The sequence below is a fragment of the Poecilia latipinna genome, unplaced genomic scaffold, assembly GCF_001443285.1.
Source record: "Poecilia latipinna isolate Pla-1442-1.1 unplaced genomic scaffold, P_latipinna-1.0 Scaffold1326, whole genome shotgun sequence".
NCBI classification, from domain to species: domain Eukaryota; kingdom Metazoa; phylum Chordata; class Actinopteri; order Cyprinodontiformes; family Poeciliidae; genus Poecilia; species Poecilia latipinna.
Window position 1 is genome coordinate 154,763 of NW_015113942.1, and position 11,616 is coordinate 166,378.

At 39.8% G+C, this 11,616-nt stretch overlaps 1 long non-coding RNA gene across 1 annotated transcript; it reads left to right on the forward strand.

Moving 5' to 3' along the window:
- The first annotated feature begins 10,488 nt into the window (after positions 1–10,488).
- LOC106961716 (uncharacterized) lies at positions 10,489–11,323 on the forward strand. Its single transcript, XR_001427828.1, has 3 exons — positions 10,489–10,741; positions 10,835–10,952; positions 11,238–11,323. It is a non-coding gene; the product is annotated as an uncharacterized LOC106961716 (long non-coding RNA).
- The last annotated feature ends 293 nt before the right edge of the window (positions 11,324–11,616 follow it).

Genomic DNA, 11,616 nt, shown 5'->3' on the forward strand with positions numbered 1-11,616 from the left:
TGAATGTTTTCTACTGGATTACTACAGTCGCATGCAGTTGTACGGAGGTGAAGGTTGACGCTTTTTGTCGACAACATGCTGGATAACTGCAGAGATGTAGTTCAGAACCACATAGAAATTAAACCCCGCAGTGCAAACTGTTTCCATTTGGACTCGATTGGTTTTAAATTTTCCCACGAGAGGCTGTTATTAACACAGATAAATGGGGGTATTTTTTTTATTGCGAATTGCCTTGGCATAAAAATAATTTATGGTGTGTGAGAAAATGCCAACCAGTGGAATCAAGACGTTAACGTTTTCTAGTGTGAGTTTTGTCATTTATTTTCGTTTAGGCTCATCCACAAGACCCTCTGTAGATTAGAGTCCAGATTCAGACCGACATGTCAACAAACAGCTGTCCAATAAAGTTAAGAAACAATATTCTGTATGGACTGTTGTGAATGCTGAAAATTCTCCTGCTACGATACGCAGTTTACTTCAAAAGTGTTCATAACTTATGAACGTTTCCCACATTTTGTCAGATCAGATCACACCCGCCAACTTTAATATGTTTCGCTGCATAATTTTGGTTGTGTTGTTGTGACTGTGGAAAAGAGAGACATTTATTTTCAGACACTTTACTCCAATACTTCTAAATGAAATCCCACGCAACCAATAGCTTTCATTAGTAATTCAATATAAGGCTCAGGTTCAGGCTTATTAAAGCAATACGATACAAGACATACAATCAAGAGAGTACCAACAGTGTACATCGTCATCAGCCAACCATTACGACCAACATCAGTAACAACATGTGAAGCAAATAAAAATAGATGTCATCAAATCAACCAACCAATCAAATTCATCTCCTCCGGTCTTGTCCTGTATTAAAAAGGGAAATTGCTGTAGGGATGAAAGAGTGATTGTATGCCTTACTTTTTAGTCAGAGAAGCCTGAGTCGGAGGCCAGCAGGCAGAAACTGGAACTCTGTGTGTAATGGATGAGAACTGTCAGCAAGAATGGCACTAGTTTTACCGATTACCTGTCTATTGTGCAGTTCTGCAACCATGCATTGTTCAACTCTCAGAATCCTATTACTTTCATGTATTACTCTGCTTAGTGTATTTTTTCTTCTTTTTTTTTTTTTTACCTGATGTTGCAAAACCAGCAGAAAAGGTCAGCACAGATTCAATATATGATCCATAGAATAAGATCATCAATGACGTATTGATGTGAAACTCCAGCTGTTCTTCAGGGGCCTCATAGATTTGCATCAACAGCATCGTGTGGTTACAGAGACAGTCAGGAGTCCCATGGCAACTCTGGAGGATGCACAGATTCTTAAAGGTTGAAGAAACTGACAAACAGTGTAGCGGTGGTTCCATTGAGGTGGTATGTGGATTTAGGTACGAGCTGCTTTGAGAATAGTTGGAGAGAAAAACAGGGCAACAAGGGAAGGAAACTTGTTCGAGTTCTATCAAAGAGGTTGAACATCCAGTGAGGCAATGAAAAAGCTGACAAAGATCCCATAATTATGCCTTAGTTTTCATTTTGACGTTAGTATTAAAACATAGCAAAGCGTTGAAAAGTGTGTGACTTATTAATATATTTGCATATTTACAAAGCACTACATAATACAGTTCAACACAGCTTCACATACGGCAGTGAAAACTTTGAATATATATCGCAAAGCAGATGACAAAGGATATATTTTTATGAAATCTCAAGAATTTGTTTTATATGTCACTTTAATTTGATTAAATTTCCTGTTAAAAACATCACTGTTATGAGTAGAATAGTGTTTTTACCTGTTGGAGAAGTGTTCAAAAACTGGTTAATAAATAAAGACAAGATGAACTAGAAGCTCTGTTAAAGTTTTTTTTTTCTTTTACCAAGGCCAGTGCTTGAATACTTTCATAAAAGAATTGTCCACATCTGACGAGCACTACGTTTCTAGTAGTTTTTTTTTATTATTTTTTTTATGTAATCTTGCTGACGGACAAAAAACACAAAAGAGTGACACTCAGAGAGTGCATCCTTTGCCAAGGCCATTGCTTTATCTCCCTCCTTTTAAAGATACAGTGATCTGTATCTGCAGCGATATGTAATAGATTTTTCCTTTGGCCAAGTTCCATCTCACTACCAAGGTATATGAAATACAATTTGGACTTATGGTGTAATCCTGCTGACAAACTATTGGCAATAAAATAATAATAAAAAAGCCTTCAGTTCTTTCTGTCCTGGAAAAAAATGAGGAAATATATATTGATCAACCTTAAGAAAAGGTACTATGAATCAGCATGAATCCACTGAAAGTTCAGAGATGCGGAATAAGCTTTAAGAACATAAAGTGACATATTGTCAGAGTATTCTGACAGCAATCGGCAGGGCTGTTTTACTTGATCTGAGATATTCGCACTATGAATGTAAGGCGAGGACGAGTGCATCCCTGAACATCGTACTGATATTTTCTTTCAGTCAAACCTAGAAAAAGCCCTAATTCTTCTCTTGCATCTCCTTTGACACCATCACACCATTTTAATTATATGCTACGGGCCTCATTTAAACCCCTTTGCAGCTGCTCGAGATCTATACCGCCATGACACTAGGCAATCAATATCTCTTATTCACACACAGACCCCAGGAGGAATTTCTCTTATCGGGAAACATCAGATCAAGCAGATACACTTGAATGGCTATTGGGGCCAGATTGACTCACAGTGAGGGGACTGCGGATCAATGTTTTTGCTTGCAAGCCAAACTCATCCTGTTGTTTTCTTGTGTGCTAAAGTGTGTGTCGAGGGAGCGTCCGGGCTGCTTCTCCAGCTGGTTGCTTAATCAAGGCATATTCACATCAAGAATGGAGGTGGCGAGAATTAGTCGACACACGGCAGCTCCCGGGGCAGGCCGAGTGCGTCTGTGGGCTCTCGGAGAGACTGAGGGCCTCTAGCCGAGGTCCCCCATCCATCCCCCCAATTCGGATTCAAAAGACAAAGACAGTTGAATGTGTTTCCAAACATGGGCCCCTCTTACTTCCCGGAGGTCAGGAACTTGGAATAATCTCGCCAAAGCAGGAGGGACAACGCTTTCTCATGCACACAAACACACACGGACACACATTTAGGGATTATATGACCTGCTTAACCCAGGAGCCAATGGTGAAATCTCACAGAGGGAAGAGATGGGTGAAAGGACTTTTTTTTTTTTTAAGGGCTAACAGGGTCATTGTGGGCAAAAAGACAACAAAGTGGAGGTGGGTTAGAGTGACGAGGTTGAAAAACAGTCTGGTGATCAGTTTTAAGTAGAACATAGATTTAAACCAATGTGTGAATGGTTGGTTTGTTGGCTGATACACACTGAGGGAGAAAGAAAATGTATCAATTATTAATTTTGAGTGAGGATATTAATTTTTGATATATACAAATTTTCTTAGGATAAAACACAACCTGTACAGCTTAGAAGATTCAGCAAAACTTATAATACATGTTTTTTTTTCCATCCTTTACTTCCTTACAGTCACATTCAGTCAGTCAGAATTTCCATAAGACTCATTTGTCGGAGCAGAAGTACCTTTTGAAAATAACCTTTAATCAAGTGTTAAACATACTTTTCATTAGGCCTATGTTCCTCTATTACAATGTCTTTATAGATCTGATGTAATATTATAATCTTAAATGTCATGTTTTCATCAACTAGGTTGAAAATCAACGTAATCAACAGAAATAAAGTCTGGAAAACATTCCTATGTAGAGGAATACATGAACTATTTAGTAATATTCTGATTTATTAAATGGGGCTGTGTGCAAATACCTTTTCATATTTGCAACTTTCCTCATGTTTAGCTGATAAGTAAAGACACATGCAGTATTTTATTGTGCTATTATGCTATTTAAAACGATGGGGAAAAAAAGGTGAAAGTCATTCACTTTTCTGACATGTCATCGTGACATCCAGATCTAATTTATCGAGACCACTTTTAGACCAGGCCAGTTTTGCTCAAATGCAACATACATTTGAAATTAGATGAAATATGTAGATCTACATCAACATCTAGGCTACATAGACTATAAAGTACATGTACTTTGTAGCCCTTTTTTTTCTTAAAACGATAAAAACAACTAAGTAACATGAACTGAGTGGACGCAATAGTTTAGGCAGACAAAAAGGACAACAACAGGGGGGCCTGCATTAAGATATGAATGGACGTTCGTGGTCTAAGGAGCTTCAAACTGGACGTCAACAGTTTAGGAGAGTCTTTCTAAAATGGAAGCCTAAGTTATTCAGGACCAATTGATATTTTATTGCTGTGAAGCACAGAGTAATGTCAGCTGTAACCTCCGGGTTCCAGTCGTTGTATTTTATCTCCTTTTAACTGCTGGGTTAAATCTGGTTGACTTTCTCTCTGTCACAGCGCCAGCCCTCCTTTACTCACCGTAGGAGAAGTGCGCCATCTAGTGCTCCGACGTTAAACTCCATGAAGGAATGAGGCGCCGCTCACTGTGTGCCTCACAATGACAGAATTAAAGCAGGATGAGGATAGTTGGTTCAATCTGTATCAACGGAGGTCTTTTCAAAGAGAAAACTTACAGATGCTGCATGATTACATGATAATCAGATTCCTCAAAACAGAGAAGAAAAAAAAACACATGAGAATATCTGGAAATATGAGCTACAGTAGAACTTTAGAAGAACTGCATAAATCATAAAGAATTGCACTGAAAAATGTGTGGCAGCAGCAGATGATATCTTTTTCATATCTGTAATAGTTCTAAGGCAAAACTTTGCAATACATATCTGATCGTGATATTTATCTTCATTTTTAGGAAGAGAATGGACATGTGGCCAAGTTGGAAAAACCTCTTCTTTCTCAGTAAACTAAAAAAAAAAAAAGTAAACATTCTCAAAATTTCAAATAAATAATGGAGACTTATCTTTTCATAGCATGCGTGAACAGTAGTGTTTGATGATTTACGTCTAATAATATTAAATTCAGTGTACTGACAAAACTCCTGACACATTAGAGATGTGAGACGCTCTCTGATAACAGTTGTTACTCGAGAACAACAGACTGTGAGCTGGAACAATAAAAACAAGCTGTGAAAGCCATATTTGAAAATACCAAACCGTATTTTCAAATATAGTTGTAATATGCTACAGCGAGTACTGCAACAATTCACCATTAGGACAGAAACTGTGACTCGGCAGATATTTTGTCATAGTTTTGACAACTCCAATCTGATTCTTATGATAAGGAGAGGCCATAAGGAGAAAGTATGAACTTCATTTCACAGGCAACAACAGCAACACACACACGCACACACACACACGCACATTCACACACAAAAACAACTGCCACCTTGCTACTAATGGGCCCATTTTACCAAATCCATTGAGAGGAGTGGACAATTTGCTGTCTATAATGGTGTTGGCCAGAGACAGGTTACTGAAGCGATGAAAAAGTCACTCCATCTGAAATGATCACGCTGGATCAGCTGTGCTACCGTGCGTCTCCCAACCGTGAAGAGCCGCATGCCGTGGGCCGCTATAATTAAAGTGCTTATTGATTAGACTTTGTGCGCTCCTGCGTCCCCTGAACCGTGAGTCGGTCACTCTCGCAGACATTCAAATCACCTCAGAGCCGCGAGAGCAATGTCTATGCTAATGCGTATGGTAATGTGCCCCCCCCCCTCCCCCGCTCCCTCTGTCCTCGGTTTAAGTCGATTATTGACGTTTTCCCTAAATGGACGGTTGATCCACAATTCAAGCTTCATAGAAAAGTGTCGATATGAGATTGATACTGGGGCATGAGGTCAGCTCCATTTGAACTCCACCAGTTTCTGGTAATGAATTGGGCATTACTTACCTAATTGAAATATTAATTGGAAAGTAAATGACAATTCTCAACTCCACGTGGGATTTGAGTTTATCCACCGATATTGCACAAGAACAGACAAAAGCCTGGGAGAAAGGTCAAAGGCCTTCATCTGTCGAAAACCATCCGTTCAACATTTTAACAGCTGGTGTGTATGCGTGTCTAAAGCAACAGTATTTATGGTAAATTTCATACAAAGATGTACTGCTTTGAACCTGACAATATCTTTACGCTTTACACAGACAGACTTAAATGTTTTCACAGGGATTTTTTGTGCCAGACCAACACAAAGTAGTGTGTAATTGTCAATGTTTGCTCGACAACAAACTCTAACTGTAATATGAAGGGGCTGCAACTTTTTTTTTCTTTCTTTCAAATTAGAGTGCATTCGTCAACATCAAATTTTGAATTGGATTTGGGTCCTTACTTTGAATACGCCATTCTAACGTATGACCAGGTCATTTTTGCATTCTGCTTGTGGCAGAAAGCAAATTCAATTTCCTATGACTCCTCTTGCCACTCTTCCTTAAAGACCAGATTTCTTGGGCATATGATTGATACGTGTCATTTCAACTCCCCGTTGAGCATCTTTGCAGGTCCTCCAAAGTCAGTTTGGACCTCAAAGCTGCAATCCAGATTATTTGTCTCTTGTTTAGGTGGCTGATTTACATTTGTTCTACAGTCTTTCCATTTCAGATGACAGATGAAAATCGCTCCGATACGCGTAAAGGTTGGAAACTGTTTCACATTCTTCCTATCTTGATCCCTGATCTGTCTGCTGTGGCCTTCACTCAAGCCTTTACGAAACAACTCTGCATGAGTTCTGAAGTCAGTCGGTGGCAATGAATTTTGCTTGGTAACGTTAGACTTAAAGGGGCTTAACATATGTCACACCACACTTTGGTAAACAGAAAGCTGTTCATTCTTTTCCTTCAACATGCCACGCACATTGTGTCGGCTTTCACTTAAAATCTCGGTAAAACATCAAAATCTGTGGTGAAAACATTTTATGAGTGCGAGTTCTTTCCAGGGCGTCGTAAAAGTCGGAATGAGACATGGTCACACACACATTTGTACTGGAGAACAACAACAGTGTCTTGTGTGTTGGTGCTGAGAGCAGAACATCATGCAATAACTCTGGGAAAGGTCGGCGTATTGATCGGTGTGCATGGCTGAACTGCCCCCCCCCCCACCCCAACACTTCTCCAGCTCTGACACTGACCCGCTTTGCTCTGCTCTTTGCAAAACCAGACATTCTCCTTGTCACGCTGAGACGCCGTCATCATCCGAACCTAAAATCCTGACATATACCTTGCCTTCACATCTGGCCTCTTGGAAAGATTTTGCGAAGACAGACGTCTGATCCAAATAATTCCATCGAAGGATGAATCAATAATTTTCCCGAATGTTGTACACAGGATAAAATTAAACATCGATTCGCGTGGAGATGATTCTTCACCAGAAATAGAAATACGTTCATCTGATCAGGCAGTACTTTAATTACTTCTGACTTTTGCAACATGCCTCTCACAACGCGTCTCTACCGTACGGTTTGTGTTATTTGCTCAGAGCTGGGTAGAAACCATTTTACAAAATGGTGCCACCTCTCTGCTACAGTCTGACATGTTTCTGTTCTAATGAACTGGGTCAAGAGGGCTCAGCCTAAATTTGGCTTAGTGACTCATGTTCGAGTAGAAATGTGTAAAGCGTCAAGGTGTTGTGGTTTGAAGCAAAAAGCGAGACTCCATGAACGGTGATAAGGAGATGTTCTGTGTCAAAACTAACACATATAATGGTTTTCTGTGAAAGTCAGCATGCGAACCATGCTGTCGAGTCTGCCCTTGTGTGTCTGCATGGGCTTGACAATGTGCGTCTCATTTCCATTTGTGGTTGATGTAGCATGAGGGTATGAGAGTGTGTATTGATTGTAATTTCCTGCAATGCTGCGCTCCACTCTCTTGGTTTTTAAGGAGACTAATTCCTATCTCCTACACTGTCAGCCAACCAGCGGCCTTGGCTTCAATCCTTGACAACAGCTAATGAATAAAAGAAGAATGAAAACTCGAGCCGGTATTCCTCCTGCAAATAGGTTGCCGGAGGGATGCTGACATTTGGTGAAGTGCGGTTTCTGTGCATGCTTTAGATGCTCCTCGTGTTGTAATGTAGATAACCTGCTCAAGTATCTTCTGACATGCTTTGGTTTTATCTTTGCGTGTGCGTTTTGGGTGAGAATGTGCCAGGAAACGACTCTGGTGCTCTGGTGATATGGACTTGACTTGGCCAAAATCAAAAAGTACAGACCTGTGCATTGATCTGGTGCAAACCCAAGTCGAATGTAGAGGAATCCCTCCTGATCTTTGAACACAACCTCTTTTCAGAGTGATTCCAGACAGCATATGTATATTTTCCCATATTTAGCATCCCTCGGTGTATGAAAGATGTGCTCCAGGCCCAAGTGGGGTCCCAGGACATACTGTTGTTACAAAGAGTTATGTGCTCTGGCAAACATTCCCTGGTTAGTTCTCTGAACTCACAATATAACGTATGAGAAAAAGGACAGCCTAAGAGTTAGTCGAACTTTTCTGGTTTTAATTGAGGATACACTTAGAACAATGACTTTATAGTGTGCTTCTGGTTTTACGGACGGGTTGCTTGCCCTACCAGAAGTAGTCAAGGTTGCACCAAGTGGGAGTTTGTTGTCCTTGGGAAGTGGATTTAAGAGGGATGGTATGGATATGTGGGAATAAAAGATTCCTTACAGATTGAGAGCAGCAAGGGGAGTAGATTATAACGAGGGATGAGGTGGGTTATCTGATGAGTTGGTGCGATAAAGATGGAGAGGATGGATTAAAGAGCAGGCCACAAAGAGAAATGAGGAGGATGTGTGGGATGAAAGTGGTTGTAAAAACCAGCAAAGATGCATAAAAAGGGTTCCAAAAGATTGATGAGATGAAATTTACAAACACAACTTAATGAGACGTCAAATGTAGCATTGCATATAGAGTATTGCTCAAGACATCTCCTAAAATAAAATAGTTAAATTTAGTTTGTATCAGCTGTAAGTAAGTTTACCAAATGACTGATGCCAATCGTCTTTCTCCAGAGCTTAAATTAACACATTAACTGCATAAATTTGCAATCTTAGAAAAAAAAACAACATTGCAAAGCCAACTTGTATGATAAACCTCACTATAGAGACCGGTTTCATAGTGAATAGTATTTATTATGGGGGAACTTTTGTGGTAATTCATGGCCAAGCATAGTTTCAGGTTGACTCAGGTTTTCCTTTCTGATTCACAGAAAGTAGGTTTGCGGTGAGTTTTAACAGAGCAACTGAAAGTCTTTAAAGACCCTCCTCCATGATCCCCCCACAAATTTCCTTTTTGATTATTGCACCCATTTGTCATGGGTAAAATAATACTGTCTTACTTCGGTTTTTACGAATGCACATTGACCATTTTAAAGTGTTTTAGTTTATTTTTATCTAAACATCTGCATCATTTCCGGCTTGCATGCACATTCACTTTCAGTACTGCATACATGTTCTCTGTACTGTGCTGGCAAATTTTTTTTAACAACTTTCTGTTCTGTTCTTGTGGTACCCTAAAAATCCATCTCGGACTTCTGAAAGGCCGTGCACAAATCCAATGATTTCACTTTTTATGAAAGTGAAATTGAACCGTAAAACATCACAATGCAAGTGATTGTCCACCGTCAGTGCATGCTAGACTGACAGGAATGAGTTCTGCAAGTCAGGCACTTGAAACAATATATTGGGCATTCTTAGACTTCTCAAACTTTTTGAAGCAATTTCGAGAAATAAATTTGACTGAATTTGATTGCATTGGATGGTAACTAGAATCTATGTGAATACATTTGTGCTTGGAGTGAATTTACTTTTTTCTTTTTTGTAAAGTGCCTTGAGATGACACGTGTTGTCTACTGGCACATGTAAACGAACCGAGTTGAGCTGAATGGAACTGAAAACTTTTTATGATGAAATAAAACTTCAGAATGTTTAGATATAATTCTGTCAACAAATGAAATCTTAATATACAGTGTCAGAAAACTTTGCTCTTCAGTACAATATGCAGAACTGCAAAAAGTTAGAATGACTGCTGGAACTAAACGTAGCTGGGCCAATTTTATTTGGCCCAGCTAATATATGTGCACATCTATTTTGTCTAAGTGAGGAAAGTCCACTGTGTGAGTTCAGATGAGGCCATCTCTCTCTAGTGAACAGGTAAACAGGATCTTACTGATAGTAAGGTATTTTAAAAATAACAGGCTAATATTGAAGTGAAGCAAATAAAGACTAGATTAGAGCAACAAAATGTTGAGATCAAATTAGCAGCAGATCAAAAGTTTCAGATAGAGTATGGTGGAAAGTGACAAAAGCCCGCTTACAAAAGCATTACGAGGAATGCTTGGGGTCATGTTTGTTGCAGTGTGGGCAGCATGTTGGTAAATGGACTGATTCACATCTTTGACGTGTGAAAGGTCAACTCGTTGTTTCCTCTCCCCACCATGTGGCTGCTGTGACAATCCTCCTCAGTAGCGGGGGAACGATTTAGGTGGGAGGGAGAGGGGCTTGTAGCGTAGTACATAAAGGGCTGAGATCAAAACTCGAAGTTTCAGAAGAGTGAAAGCACGCTGCTGCTTGCTTGAAAGACGAACACCACGAGTCTGCCGCCTGAACAAGACCGGTCGGATTCTTCGCTCTTGTATACGTTTCGGTATATGGGGAGATTGTTTACTGAGAAACGGTCCTCACTGAAAGGCTTGACAGCTAACCCATTTAAGGGGAAATATTTATCCTGAAGATGCAGATCAGCTTGATCTTAACCGCTCTTTTCTGTTTCACAACATGGAGGAGTTTGGTCCAAGCCAGTAAGTACAAAAAATATCAATAAAGGTATCGATTAAGTGGTCTGAATATAGTGATACTTAAATTATCTGTCTCTCGTTTTTAAATCTTTTTAGGCAATGTATCTCCTGGTAGATGTCCATGTACTGTGGTCTCCAAAACAAGAATCCATCATTCTAATATTAAGAAGTACACCATTCAGAACGACGGCATTTGTACCTTTAATGCAATTGCGTAAGTAGTCTATATTCTTACTCCGTCTTGAACATGTCAATTTCATCTGATCTCGTCGCAACATCGCTGTTCAGTTCTGTAAACTTTCAGATATTTATTTCAGGTGTTCCAGAGAATTTTGTTCTTTACCATTGCAATTTGTTCTACATCATTTTCATTAGATTTCCTAATTATTAAAAAACAGTTGTAACAAAATGATTTTAAAATAATCAAATCATGTAACCCTGTATTTAGAAAGAAAATCAGTGATAAAACTGAATAATAACAACTGACAATACATTTCAGGTTTCGTACAGTGAAAGGAAAGACGATTTGCTCCGATCCCAATGATGAATGGGCAAAACATGTCATTCGGCAGCTGGAGAAAAGACAGAAAAAAAAAATACCACCACGAGGAACACCGCCGCAGTCGACACGGACATCAGCACCATCAACATCAACATCCCCACCATGGTCAGGACCATCGTCAACATCGTCAGCATCATCAGTAGGATCAGAACCAGCATCAGACCCAACATCAGGACCATCAACATCCCCACCATGGTCAGGACCATCGTCAACATCGAGCCCAGCATCATCATTAGGATCAGAACCAGCATCAGACCCAACATCAGGACCATCAACATCCCCACCATGGTCAGGACCATCGTCAACATCAAGCCCA